At 47.0% G+C, this 13,698-nt stretch overlaps 1 long non-coding RNA gene across 1 annotated transcript; it reads left to right on the top strand.

Moving 5' to 3' along the window:
• Window positions 1–2,033: 2,033 nt before the first annotated feature.
• Window positions 2,034–12,898, top strand: LOC132249947 (uncharacterized). The gene is made up of 2 exons (XR_009461490.1): window positions 2,034–8,328; window positions 11,921–12,898. It is a non-coding gene; the product is annotated as an uncharacterized LOC132249947 (long non-coding RNA).
• Window positions 12,899–13,698: the final 800 nt, after the last annotated feature.

Here is a 13,698-nt window from a genome sequence, read left to right as displayed (position 1 = left end):
ATTAGGGGCAGGGGGGGGCACATTGGGACAGTGGGTGGGGGTCAGGGGGCACTCAGGGGGGCTGGAGGAGCAGACCGGGGTTGGGGCCTGGCAGGGGTCCTCCCATGGTCCCCTCCCCCTACTTACCAGCACAGAGTCTGGGTCCAGCTCCATGCGGCAGTGAGCAGGGACTGCCCGAATCGCTGAAGCTCTCCCAATCTTTTCCGCATCAATTTGGAGAGCTTTGAATCGATTCAGACCTTTTAATTGGTCTCCTGATTTGATTCGGATTTGGAGATTCGACAGCTGAATCTCCTCCAAATCAAATCAGCATCCGAAGCTTTGCACAGCCCTAGTTTTTAGGATATGGATCCTGGCAGTCTGACTTGTCAGAAGTCTTGAATACTCAAGACCTTCCACTGACCTTAACAGAGCTGAAGAAACAGAGTCCTCCGCTGTGGACTGAGAGTTTAGACCTGTCAAATTGAGGGGGATATTTAGCCATTGATCTCAGTGGACCTTGTTGAGTGATCATCTCTTGTAAAAATCAAGATGTCTGTTTAAGGGCCAGTTCATGGATTTAGAAACTTGTAGTTGTGGACACACCAGGTTATAGTTACCCCTGACTTTATTAGGACAATTTTGCCATAGAATTGAATGACTGTCACTAATACTGCAATTCCTCAGTTCGAGCATGACCTCTACCAGGGGTCATTGATGGGTTTTGAGGTGACTTAAGAGTCTAATCCTTGAGCCACAGACCCATCTGCAGAAGTTTCAGGTCTTTCCACAGGGGAGAGTAGGCTGTAGGCTAGGTTTTCTGTCCTTTTCCTTCCTTTGCTTTGAGGGCAGGGCACTTTATCTTGAAACAGGCTGCTGCTTGGTTGAGGTTGTAGCACCATTGAAGTTGGTTGACAGCCAGCTCCTCCTGGTTCTTGATGTCAACATCCATTTTCTTGAGTTATGTCTTCAGTGTGTTCATTGCAGCATTTCCATGAGATCTCAGGCCGTTGCTAAGCTGGGAGTAGAGCACTCATTTTAGGAATCGAGAGTCGGGCATCTGCACACAATATCCAGTCCAATGAAGTTGGTGCTTGGCAAGAAGTAGAAGACAGTACAGGAGGATGTAGACAGATTTTATTTGGTATTAAATATCATCACCTGTGTTTATTTTTTGGGAAAGGTGACTACTCAGCTATGCTCAACATTCACTAAGGCTTGCCCTCTAATCGTGAAATGTAGGGGGAGCAGCTGGTTGGTTTGGTATAGGTTGATAAAGTATCTTGGTTTTCGTGAAGTTGATAAGCATTTCATATGCTTTCATGGACTCAGGCATTAGGGCTGGAAGGGACCTCGGAAGATCGTCAAGTCCAGCCCCCCACCCGAAGGGCAGGAAGTCAGCTGGGGTCATAGGATCCCGGAAGATAAGCATCCAATTTACTCTTGAAGGTAATGTAGGTGTTTGAACCACCTCTGGTGGCAGGCTATTCCAGACCTTGGGGGCTTGGACAGTAAAGAAAATGTTCCTTATGTCCAGCCTGAATCGGTCTTGCAGTAGTTTGTAACAGTTTGACCTCGTCATCTCTTGGGGCGCTCTGGTGAACAAATGTTCCCCCAGATACTGGTGGTCACCCCTGATAAACTTATAGGTGGCCATCAGATCACCCCTGAGCCTGCGCTTCTCCAGGCTAAAGAGCCACATGTCTCTCAGCCTGTCATCGTAAGGTCTGTTTTTCTGACCTCTGATCATGCGCGTGGCTCTTCTCTGGACTCTCTCAAGCTTCTCCACATCCTTTTTGAATTGTGGAGCCCAAAACTGGACTCAGTACTCCAGCTGCAGCCTCACCAAGGCCGAGTGCAACAGGAGAATGACGTCCCTGGATTTGCTTGAGAAGCATCTATGGATGCAAGCCAGCGTTTTGCTCTCTTTACCAGTCGCAGCATCACATTGCAGGATCATGTTCATCTTGTGGTCAATGATGACCCCCAAGTCTCTTTCTTCCGTAGTGCTAGCTAGCGTAGCACTGCCAAGCCTATAAGGATGCTGCAGGCTTTTCCTCCCAAGGTGGAGAACCTTGCATTTTTCAGTGTTAAACATCAGGTTCTCATCCGCCCATTTGCTGAGCCTGTCCAGGTCAGCCTGGATCATCTGCCTGTCTTCTGGTGTGGATGCTTTGCCCCAAAGTTTGGTGTCATCAGCGAACTTGGCCAGTCTGCTTTTGACTCGAGTGTCCACATCATTAACGAAGATGTTGAACAATATGGGTCCAAGGACAGAGCCTTGGGGGCCCCCAAGGGTGACAGGGCACCATGATGATTGACTTCCATCAATTACTACCCTCTGGGTCCAACCACGGAGCCAGTTCTCCAGCCAGCGGATCATGGTGGACCAAGGCCACAATCAGCCAGTTTCGCCAAGAGGTGATCATGGGATACCAGATTGAAAGCTTTTTTGAAGTCAAGATATATGACATCAATCTCTTCTCCCTTGTCTAGGTGATCGGTTACCTGGTCATAAAAGGAAATGAGGTTGATCAAGCAAGACCTACCTGCAACAAACCCATGCTGGCTATCCCTCAGGATGTTGGCGTCGGCCACTCCATTAAGGATGGCCCCTTTAATAAACTTTTCTAAGATCTTCCCCAGGATAGAAGTCAGGCTGATGGGCCTGTAGTTTGCTGGATCTACTTTCCTCCCTTTCTTGAAGATAGGCACCACATTGGCCTTCTTCCAGTCTTCGGGAACTTCACCAGAGTGCCAGGAGTTTTCAAAGATCCGTGCTAGAGGCTGGGCTATGATGCTTGCCAGCTCCTTGAGTACCCTGGGGTGTAGATTGTCAGGCTGACTTGAAGGTATCCAGCCTCTCAAGGTGTTCCTTCTTGAGGTCAGTATTGATGGAGAGCAGGGGATCTCCCTCACCTGGACCTCCCTGTCCTGTAGTGGGCATGGGTGTCCCATGGGACTGATGAAAGACTGATGCAAAGTACCCATTTAATAGGTTGGCTTTTTCCTGGACGTCAGTTGTCAGTTGCCCCATCTGGTTCACAGAAGCAGCTGAGAGTAACCTGGAACTCTTCAATTGTGTTGTGTGCCCACTCAATTGTCAGCGTACTGAAGATCAAGAATGGAGGTGTTGGTTATCTTGGATTTGGAACGTAACTGGTTGAAGTTAAAGAGATTCCCATCCATGTGATGCTGGATGCCGATCAGATGAAAGCCTATCAGCAATGAGAGATGCTGTGTGGTTGTGTTGCCTGGAACGCACAGCCTCACTAAAGCAGCACGATTACCCTGACTAGGAGGCAGAGTTGTATATGAGGTTCATGTGTTTGGGTTGGGAATGATTCTTTGCTGGGGAAAGTTCAGTCATTTTTAAGGAGGCTCATGGTAACTCCTTATTGACGGAAACATCTTTGTGGCTATGTGGTTTTTGGCTCGTCTTGCCTTTTTATGGAGTATGAGCTCTTGGGATAAAGATTGATTTCTCTATCTGGAAAATGCCTGCGCACACTGGGTGTTCCTGCAGTCTAGCAAGTGATGATGTGCAAAATGGAGGACCCTTCTGGCAGCTGTATAATCCAGCTGTTCATTGGGCAGACTTACCCCACAGCAGTATGGTAGAGTGGGCCCAACCCTGTACACATGCAAAGAAGTCACTGCATTTGCAACATCTGGATGTCTCCTTCAGAGATTCTGCTAGTTTCCCCAGGGGTGGAAGGGAATGATGGCCACAGAGCAACTTTGCAGCTGTCTTCGTAAGGCTAGGGATATTTCCCCCCACTTCCCAGTCAGTCAGCCTTCTGTTGTCAAGAGGTTTGGGCAGATCATTAGCTGGTTGGGCTGCTTAGAAAAGAGAGAGCTGTCTACCCTAAGGACTGGCCATAACTACACATTTCTTTTCCTCAGGCAGTTAGGAACACTACAGACATATATGTTTAAGAACAGATATCATTTCTTTTTCTTAGCAAAGTGTGTGCCTCCCAGTCGGATGGCACAGAGACCAAATGTGAAGGTTTATGACAAAGAGCTTTTTTTGCACAAGTAATTTTTTGAGGGGAAAATTTTAATGCAAGCAAAAATTTAGTTTTCTTCTTGCATCACACAACTCAAAAATGGTCAGGTTGAACCTGAGCAGATTTTCCCCTCACATTCAACCGGCCCTTTTGGATGAAATTGTTGTGCCTTTGAGATCAAAGTAATGGCTTTGGAAATTGGACAGGCGTTCCTTTGCCAGCAATGTTGCTGCTGTAACGCAAATCATTAGAGAAATTAAGGGCTGGAAGGGACCTCGAAAGATCATCGAGTCCAGCCCCCCGGCTCTGGCTGTCTGTGGAACTGGATGGCCTTCCTTTTTGGGTCAGTGCTGTACTTGGGAGATCAGGGCCATGGGTCAGGAGTTCTGGATTACAAGTTGCATTGTCATTTCAGCACCTATGGGAAGCTTTCTGCTATAAGCAACATGCCTTTTTATTCACCCTGATTGCCCATTTTGGTCTGTCCTCTTAAAGCAGTTAGCCTTTTTGTTCATCGTCTCTTAATTAGGTTCATATCTAGCTAGGTTGTGTGTTTTGATTTTTAGGGAATAAATTCCTAAAATCTCTCCCCCAAAATTGCATCAGCAGACTGTCTTTTTCTGAAGTAAGGGCTCTTCCCAGAGCTCTCCACCACCCTTTCCTATGGGGGGAAAAGTTTTTGTGAATTACTTTTTTGAGGACAGATTCAAATACCAGGACTCAGGAAACAAGCCCTGGGGCATCAAACATATTTGAATGAAGAGAGAATTTTGTAGGGAATAGGAAGTTATTTAGGGTCAAAAGAAAGTTAGCTGAGAATGTATAATATGGAGTCTATTGTGAAACTGCTTATCACATTAATTCTCTTTTTTGGAAATTTATATTAGGGGATTGGAGAGCTGGAAAGTAGCAAGCAGATGCTGAGCCCTGGTATGTGAAGTACACTCGGGTACAAGAGGACTTGAAGGCCAACAGGCAGCTCTTAGGCATTGCATTTCATGAAAGACAGTATTGGCTTTTTATTCCTTCCAGTGTGAAGGCTGTAGAGTAGATGAAGATTACAATTCTGTAGTAGTTGTAATTTTATCAGCTGATGGATCTGGAGCAAACTGGACTCAAAGGATGCATCCCCACAAGTGGGAACATGAATTTCCCCAGGGCAGAGGAAAATTAAGATTCGCTGGGGTCCTGGTCCTGCCCTGCCCCATCCATGGGCTACATCCCCAGCCGGTGCAGCAGGAGCAATAGCCGGAGTGGGACACACTGTCCCCCCGGCCTGGAGCAGAAGACACGGCCGCCCCTGCCCACAGGTCCATGCCAGAGCCTGGGGTTGGTTGTGCAAGATCCCGCACAACATTGTCCTGCAGCCACGCAGCACTAGGGGTGCGGAGCTGCTGCATGCTGCATGTGTGTGACACAGACTGAGCTCTGGGGGCCGCCCCTCACCCCACCATGACTCAATCCAGCTGTAGCAGTGCCAGGCCAATGCGCTGGATCATGGCCAGGCCAGGACCTGGCTGCACAGGGGCTGCCCCACAGCTAGCAGGCCCAGCCACACACCACTACTAGCTCCATTCCCTGCCACCAGTGGCTCCAGCCGCTCCCAGGGCTCCAGCACATTCATGCCCTGCCCAGTACCTGGCAGCCACAGCCCACCGCATCTCACATACCCAGCCCAGCTGCCAGTTATGTCTGTGCTGAGCTGCTCCCCCTTCTCCCCTGTGCCCACCCTCCAGGCATCTGGGGGCCCCTGTTTGGTGTGTTAATCCACCTTGTCCCTGGGGAATGCCTGTTGCACGCACTCTCGGGTGCGCAGCATGTTACCCCGGGTAAGGTAGGGGAGGCTGGGGCCAGCAACTGTGCTGGCCCCAGCAGCCTTAGATAAGGTCCTGGGGGCCTCTGGGAGCTGCAGCCATGGCACTCCTGCAGCTGGGAGCCTGGCCATCAGTTAGAATATGGCTTCAGCCGGCCAGGCTCTGGTTTTGGGCGGCGTGTGCTCCTGCCACATGTGCCACCTCGCTTTTTTTAGGTGTGGGATTTTTTGACCCCAGGATCTCCCAGGTTCAAACGCACCCTCCCCCTGCACTGCAAATGAGTAGTGCAGGAAACACCTGCATGTGCAGCATGTGTGGTGTGAGGCGCTGCAGACGGGTGTGCGGTGTTGCATCCTGCACATCCATGTTTGTCTGGACGCACCCAAGGTTTCCAGTAGGTAGGAACCATTTCAACTCCCAGCCACTGAATATTGGAAAGGAAATCTGAAACAAAGCCCTCTGCTCAATATGTGAATATGCATGTTTAGTGAATTTAAAAAAAAAATCTTTTGCTTTGTTTTCATAGGGGTTTTTAATATTACTTAGCTGCTATGTCACTGTAAATAGGCTAATTAGTTTTGCATAAACTACCATATTTTCTTGCATACCTCAGGCTCCAGAATAAAATAAACACCTTTTTTGAAAGGTAGACTGAGGGGGAAAAAATGTTTTCTTGTAGCAAGGAACTGAGTTGCAGCAGCTCGGGAGTGGAGGCTGCTCATTCATTGTTCTGCTCCCTGTTAGATTGTACTTTCACTTCTGCCTGGTAACCAGCAGAGCCTGCTCTTACTGTATTTCTCACATATAATGTGCACTGAAATCTTTAGCAACTTGTTTTGGAGATAAAGCATGTGTTGTATGCCAAAAAAAACCTACAGTATGCAACCCTGTGACATATTTCCTGGCAGGTGTCTATAGAGGCCCTGATTTGGGGAAGCAAGTAAGTACATACTGTCCTCAGCTGAGGCCATAAACTCCGTTTTTCCAGATAATAGGGGATTATGTTTGTTTGTGATATCTATCCACCAGTTCCTTTTTTCCGTCCCAGAGAACTGGGAATGGATTCTGTTTTTGTTGTCATTCTTATTTCTGGGCACTGGAGGCCACTGTAATCCAATTATTAATAACTTATTCTGCACTACTTGTTAGGATGGCATGGCACTTTTTTCCAAACAGGTGAAGGAACAGTAGCCTCAGGCTACTTTCACTGAGAACAAAAAACAGGCAAAGAATTTCTGCTACGAGGGCCTGATCTCATAACACGCCTGCCTGGCCCTGACAATAGTCTATCGCCTTTGTGTTAACTACCATGCTGTTGTAAAATGGCAGCGCTGGACTGAACTTGGTGGAATCGTGCTGATGTGTGCTAGGTGAGAATCGGGCTGTGTTGCCTTTATTAGTTGGAGCAATAAGTCATACACTGTTTCAGTGCCTTGAAAAAGTATTAATATGACTTCATAACACTGAGGCCCCACTTTTATTTTTTACCCATCCACAGGACTAAATGAGAAAGGAGCATAATATCTATATGCTCCAATTCCTTCTGCAGTTTAGCAGCTTGTGGGGTTTGGGGTTTGTTTGTTTTTTTAAGGTCTCTTTCCAAGTATTGGTTCAGCCTAACTGAGACTGAGACCCAAGATCATGTAGTCACGTGGTAAGAAACAGTTTATATTACCAGCATGCCTTGCTTCCTACATGTGGGGCTTTTCCCCTCTCCTTGCTGGTCCAGGTTCCCTTTTTATTTAATGCTTCAGTGATGTCAGAAGCAAGTTTTTACCCTGTGTAGTATCACAAAAATGTTTGCTGTTCCAGCACGAGTAAAGACAACCCAGGTACTGATCTGCAAAGTATCAGCCTGCTTTGCCTTTGACTGGTGCCAAAGTAGATGCCTTGCAGATGACTTTCTCATCTGCAAGGCATCTACTGACTCAGGGCTGTCCAACTTCTGAGTGTCTGGGGGCCATATGGGCCATGGGCTGCAGGCCCCCCTCTGCTGCAAGGGCTGTGTGGCCTCCCTGGGCCGTGTGCTGTACAGGGTCTTCTGGCACATGGGCTATGTAGACTACCCTGGCTCTGGAGGCTGCCCCACCCCAGGGTTGAGAGCAGGAAGGAAGCTGGAAGAGGAAGGGGTACCATCCCCTGGGCCAGATTCATGAAGTTTATACCAGTGTGAAAGGCTTTGTTTAAAAGCAAAATCAGAGTCAATGTTTCCAAGTGAACGTTTCCAAAAGTAAAGGACATGTTCAAAGAGTGCAGAGATGCTGGTATGTGGTTACAACAGGGATTGCATGAAAGCGTCAGTGGGGTGTTAACATATTACTGCCCCGCAGCTCTCGACTTAGTGTTTGAAACTACTACTGTGCTGACTCCTGATTTATTTTGTGCAGGTGATGTGCCCTAGCATTACCTGAGTGTGGATTGCTACTATATGGACATCAAGAGCACTAGTCAAGAAAACTCTGAGACACAAATTTTAGAAATGGCACGCACAATGTGGTGGGAGGGAGGCTGTCAACCTGAAGGTAATATGAATTGTTCTCTACAGCAGCAGGATTTTATATCTGTACCCTTATCACATGAACAAATCGAAGATGCATTTGACTCTTATATAAATCTTTGACATGTTTCAGATTGTGGGCATTTATTAAAAAATTCATAAGTAACAGTTTCAGAGGTACTGATGTATCGATTCATATATCATGTTTTAACCTAGGTCCCATTGTGGGTATGAGCAGATACATATCTGAGAATAAAATGTTTGATTTTTCCTTAGAACGACGTTTTGTATGGTCAGTGGCAGGCCTGGTCTGGCTTTCTCTTAACAAACCTTCTGTCTGTCTCTGACAGTCAGCATGTTGGTGACCCTTATGTATTGTGTGGAATAGCTGATCTACCTTGAGAGACTCTGGGGATAGCGCTGGTGAGATGATGCAGGATGCAGCAGTGCATGTCAGTTCCAGACTCCCGTCACTCTTCTCGTGGATCCAGGTCCTCTGTGGCGGGTTGATACTTTCTGAGTGGCCCCCAAATGACTGTTTACATCAGGGATCGGGAACGTTTTTGGGAAGAGTGCCAAAAATACCCACAATTGCAACTTGTAAGATGTTGGCATGCCAACGGAGGATGGCAGGGGAGCCATATACCCTTGTTGTGGCCATATAGCCCCAGCCCTTTCCCTGCCATCCACCCAGAGGCACACGTGCCAAGCAAAATGTCTTTAAGTGCCACACTCTGGCACCCATGCTGGGGGTTGCCTACCCCTGGTTTACACGGTTGTTCCCAGCAGAAGATGCTGAACCCAAACTTGTGGAGGTGCAGACATCCTAGAAAAACACTTGATGGGGCACCTGAATCCCTTTATAAAAACCAGCCTTCTATACTGACCTGTCAAGTGCAGCCTGCTTTGTCTTTGACCGCTGCATCTGTTTGCTTCAAGGTTGATCGTGCGGGTTGAGGTAAGAGCTCATTTTAATGAGAAGCATCTTCTGCTCGCCTCCTTACCTTCACAGCACTTCAGGTCTAAATTAGTTCAATCCATTTCAATGTACTTCAAGTCTGCGTAATTGAATTTTAAGCTGTCTGTAAAAGGAGAATGCTTGCAACTTATTTTTCATCTTAGAGCAGTCACTAACACGCGCTGCTCCCCTCAAAGGAACGCTGCACACGTGACGTCATTACCACGTACACATGATGAAAATGTCATTTTGTGTGGCTTAATGGTGTCACACTGTACATGTATACGAGTTTGGGGGGGTTGTAAATGAGTTGGCATCATTGCAAACTAAACTACATCCATATGTAGTTTAGTGTGCAACAACGTATTGCAGCTATCAGTCAGCTCAGCCCCTGGCCACGGGAATGGCGGGCAGGCTCCGCAGAAAAAAGGGATTGGGCCCCTCACTTTCTTTCAGCAGGTGTCTGCTGAAGGCAGAAGCGGTGAAGAACCCAATTCTTTTTTTAGCAGCGCCTGCCTGCCTCTCCAGTGGCTGGGGGGTGAGCTGCTGGCAGGCTGAGCAGCCCCTGAGCTGCAGGGGGCCTGGACCTTTCCTCTGCGGTGACAGTGCTTCACAGGGTCATCCAGGTGGGCTGCTAGCAGGCAGGGTGCTGCCCTAGCTCAGGGTTGGGAAAGAGTTGGATTGGGCCAGGTGCTACCTCCAAGCTGTGGGCTGGGGCTGGGGGCAGCATCGGGCTCTTCCCAGCAGGGCCTGGGCTGGGCTGGGCTGGGCTGGGCTCAGGGCAGCTGGCGGCGATGCTGGGAGGAGGGCTATGGGAGTGGAGGGGGGCTGCAGCCATCCCAAAAGGACTGGGGGCCCCCACAGCTGATGGGCCACTCAGTCCACCAGCAGCTCGCTCCTGGCCACAGGCAGGCTCTGCCAGAGGAAAAAAAAAAAGGATCGGGCCCCTTTCTGTAACAGTGTTGAAAAAATAAAACCCCACCATTTCAATTAAAAAAACACCATTTTAATTTAGGAGGCATATAATGTAAGAGAGAGCCCCCTTTTCCTCTTGCCTGCATTTGCTGTCCCCTCTTTGGATATGTTTCTCTTCTTCTACCTTTTCTTCCTTCCTCTTTCTTTCACTATAAGATAAGGAATTGTGTTTTAAAGTTTGTATGTGTGTGTTTTGTATCTCCCCTTGTATTTTGGTATTTTTATCTATTTGTGTGCCATGGCATTACTCTTGGAGCTTGTATTTTATACTCTTCACCTTTTAACTACATGTGTTTTAGTTTTAGAAGTAAGTTATACACTGTAACAATGTTAACAAGGGCAGGAATCAAACCACCACTTCCCTGTATCAGGCTGGCCCCTGAAAGAGCGAGTGAATCAGTGATTGAATGTGTAACACGGTAGCAGGCAGCAATTAACACCTAGGGAAACTGCAGATCAACCAACAGAAGAAATCAATAGGAGACAGTGTAGCAACCGGGAATTCTCTAAACGTCACTGTTCAAGGGCTAGAAGCCCCGGTCTGAGTTAATCAACACCGGAGACCAGCTTTTGGGGCTGAATATCTCCAGATCGACCGCTCCCAGAGCCCTATTCAAAATTCATCAATGGACTCCCAAACCTGCATGTACATGTGGATGACCCCTGGGGCTGAAGATGCCATCCAGTAGCCACCGAGGGGGAAGTCCCACGAGGGTCAACAACCCCTGGATTGGGCAAACCTGAAAACTGGGGAGTCACCAAAGTCTGCCAACGACAGATAAAAGGCAGTGAAAACTGACCCTCAGGGGCTCCCTCTTGATCTCCAACTTGACCAGCACCCGACCTGTCCAGCCAGAAGGACCAGCCAGCGACCCCCTTCTGGAGGATAACACCACACTGGAAGAAGCCTCGACTGGTCATCAACAGCAGACTCCAGCGCCTGTGGGATAGGTATACCCAACTCTTGTAGCTCTCTACTGTGTGTGGGGGAGGGGAACCAGCCCCTAGGTTTATGATTTGACTTCATTACAGTGTTTCAATCTGCCTAATAAACCAGAATTTTAAGGATCCCGAGTCGGACATTTGTAGCCAACAATAATGCAACCCTAAGGACTAAACCCCAGTCACGTGTACAAGCGCCCTCCCGCGCCCTATCCATGTCTCAGCTCTTGTGCCAACTTGCTTCTGCCTTTGCAGAGTAATTGTGACCAGTGCAGACATTTTTCTTCATGGAAAGGAGCATTGTGTTAAATCTGGTCAACCTGTCTGCTTTTTATATTGCGGAGGAAGAGCAGCATTTGAAGTGCATGAGGGAGGCATAATATAATGTGCACAAGAAAATGAGGAGGAATGTTTTTTTTCTGCCGGATGGTTTGTTTCCCTTGTAATGGAAGGGTGATGTCCCATGGGATTATTATTCTAAATGTGACAGCTTCTCGCGTTTAGTTCAATAATTTCACTGTAGTGTTCATGTATCTCTTCTATTCCTGCCTTTCTTGATTGCCTTTTTCGATTTGTGTAAATGAATAATGCTATAATATATTTTATGAAGCCTTTGGGAAGAGCAGCAAGTTTGTTAATCATCTTCAATATGTAGCTAAGGAGAGAGAAGTTTTAACTTTGGTATCTTCAGAAATAAATATTGTGTCCTGGACTGTTTAATAATCTCCTTCTTTCTTTATAGGCTAATTTTTAGGATGTCCTCATGATGGAAATGTCTTGTGAAAATCAAAAAGACTAATCTTTACAGCAGCTGCTGACCACCAAAGAGAGAGCGAGTCAACCGCCAAAGTATTGTCTTCAGATGTGTCTATCCTGATGTAACCTGAGATGATAGTAACATAACTTTTTATGAGAAAGCATTAATGGTGCAACCCAAGAAATGACCATTGTTTGGAGAAGAGAGAGATTAGCATAAGAATTGCAAAAGGAGTAAGGAAATGGCTAAAAAAGAAACAAGATTCATGTAAAGAGAGATTGCCAGACTGGCAAAAAGGTAAGGAGCTCCTCAAAATTGGTGTTGATCCTGGCCTTAATGAAAATGGTATATACCGTATTTACTTGCATACAACACACAACTGTTTCCCCAAAATTCAGCTTCTGTAAATTGTGGTGTGCATTGTAAGCAAGGAAATATAGTAACCGCAGTTTCTACCTCTGTGGAATGAGGAAAGAGAAATGAACAGTATAGAACTGAAGGTGTGGACTCCTTAGCTGTTGGCTATGGAAACTTTCTGTCTTCTCCCCAGCAGAGGCTTCTGCTGCATAAGCAAGGAAAAATCTTTTCTTTTTTTCATCCTACCTTTCAAATGCAAGCTATATATCTGATCCAGGAACATGTATATGAGAAAATATGGTAGCAACATTGGCACAAGAAATGTGTGCTGATGGGCAGGGTGGAAAAATGATGAAGAAACAGACAATTAACGTGTTTGAAACTGGTGGTGTAGACTCAAGTTATTTGTCTTTATCTTTGCTTGCTTTCCTCTCCTTTCTTCAAAAATGGTAATTGCTCCTCTTTTAAACTGTTGTATACAGGGGACAGCTTAGTACTTGATGCCAGGACAGGAAAATGGATTAAAACATTGGCAGCATATCGATATCGATCATAAATCTTGCATGGCATACTTGCTCTACTGTACTAAAATGCATTTGTTTTTAAGTCAGCTCTTTTTTTTTTTTTTTTTAAAGAAGAGAGATGGTTTTGAAATGTAGCTTAAACTAGAGCAAAACCCAAGCATCACAGGTGAATTCTTACATTATTTCTATGAAATGGACACTACTGCTGGGGACTGGTGCTACAGAAAATCTGTCTCTAAGACAGAGTGTAGGTCGTGATAACCCGAGAGCAGGAATATGCTTCCTGGTAGCACTGTGCGAGGCAGCCAAGCACATGCAGATTGGACAGGGAGCAGCAGGCAGAGCAGCAGATCAGGCAGGGGAAGGGGATCAGAGTGGCACTCAGAGAGGACATAAGGCTTAATTTGTGGCACACCTGCCAAAGCTTGGCCCCCATTGGACTGACAAACTCCCTGTTCTCAGCAAGTCCCTTGGCTAGCTCTGGGCAGCTTCTCACATGCCAGTTTTCATGGATCCTAGTCTGACGTCCCCAACAGTCCCCATGCGCTATGCAAGGAGCCTGGGTTGGTTCCTAAAAGCAGCGCATTGCTCAAGCCCCTTCTTGGATCTGGGCCCAATCAGTACATCGCTGAACTGACCCAGCTGAGCTTATTTTGGTGTATAGGAGTCTTCCTGTTGCCTTCTGTGAACTTCGTTTGGATTAGTGAACTTCTGGGTCCAATCTTTGTAGCGAGCTCTGACCTCAACGCCTTCAAGTCAAGATTTGCTAGTAGTCTTGGCTCTTTTCTGCCCTGTGTATGGAACCTGATTGACTCTAGAGGGAGCTCAAACCATGGTAAAGCTACAGCTAGATTTTCGGCCAAAAGCACTCTTAAATCAATC

Source organism: Alligator mississippiensis, chromosome 4, assembly GCF_030867095.1.
Source record: "Alligator mississippiensis isolate rAllMis1 chromosome 4, rAllMis1, whole genome shotgun sequence".
Lineage (NCBI taxonomy): Eukaryota > Metazoa > Chordata > Crocodylia > Alligatoridae > Alligator > Alligator mississippiensis.
The sequence above is the reverse complement of the archived record's forward strand: the minus strand, read 5'-3'. Positions and strand labels throughout refer to the sequence as shown.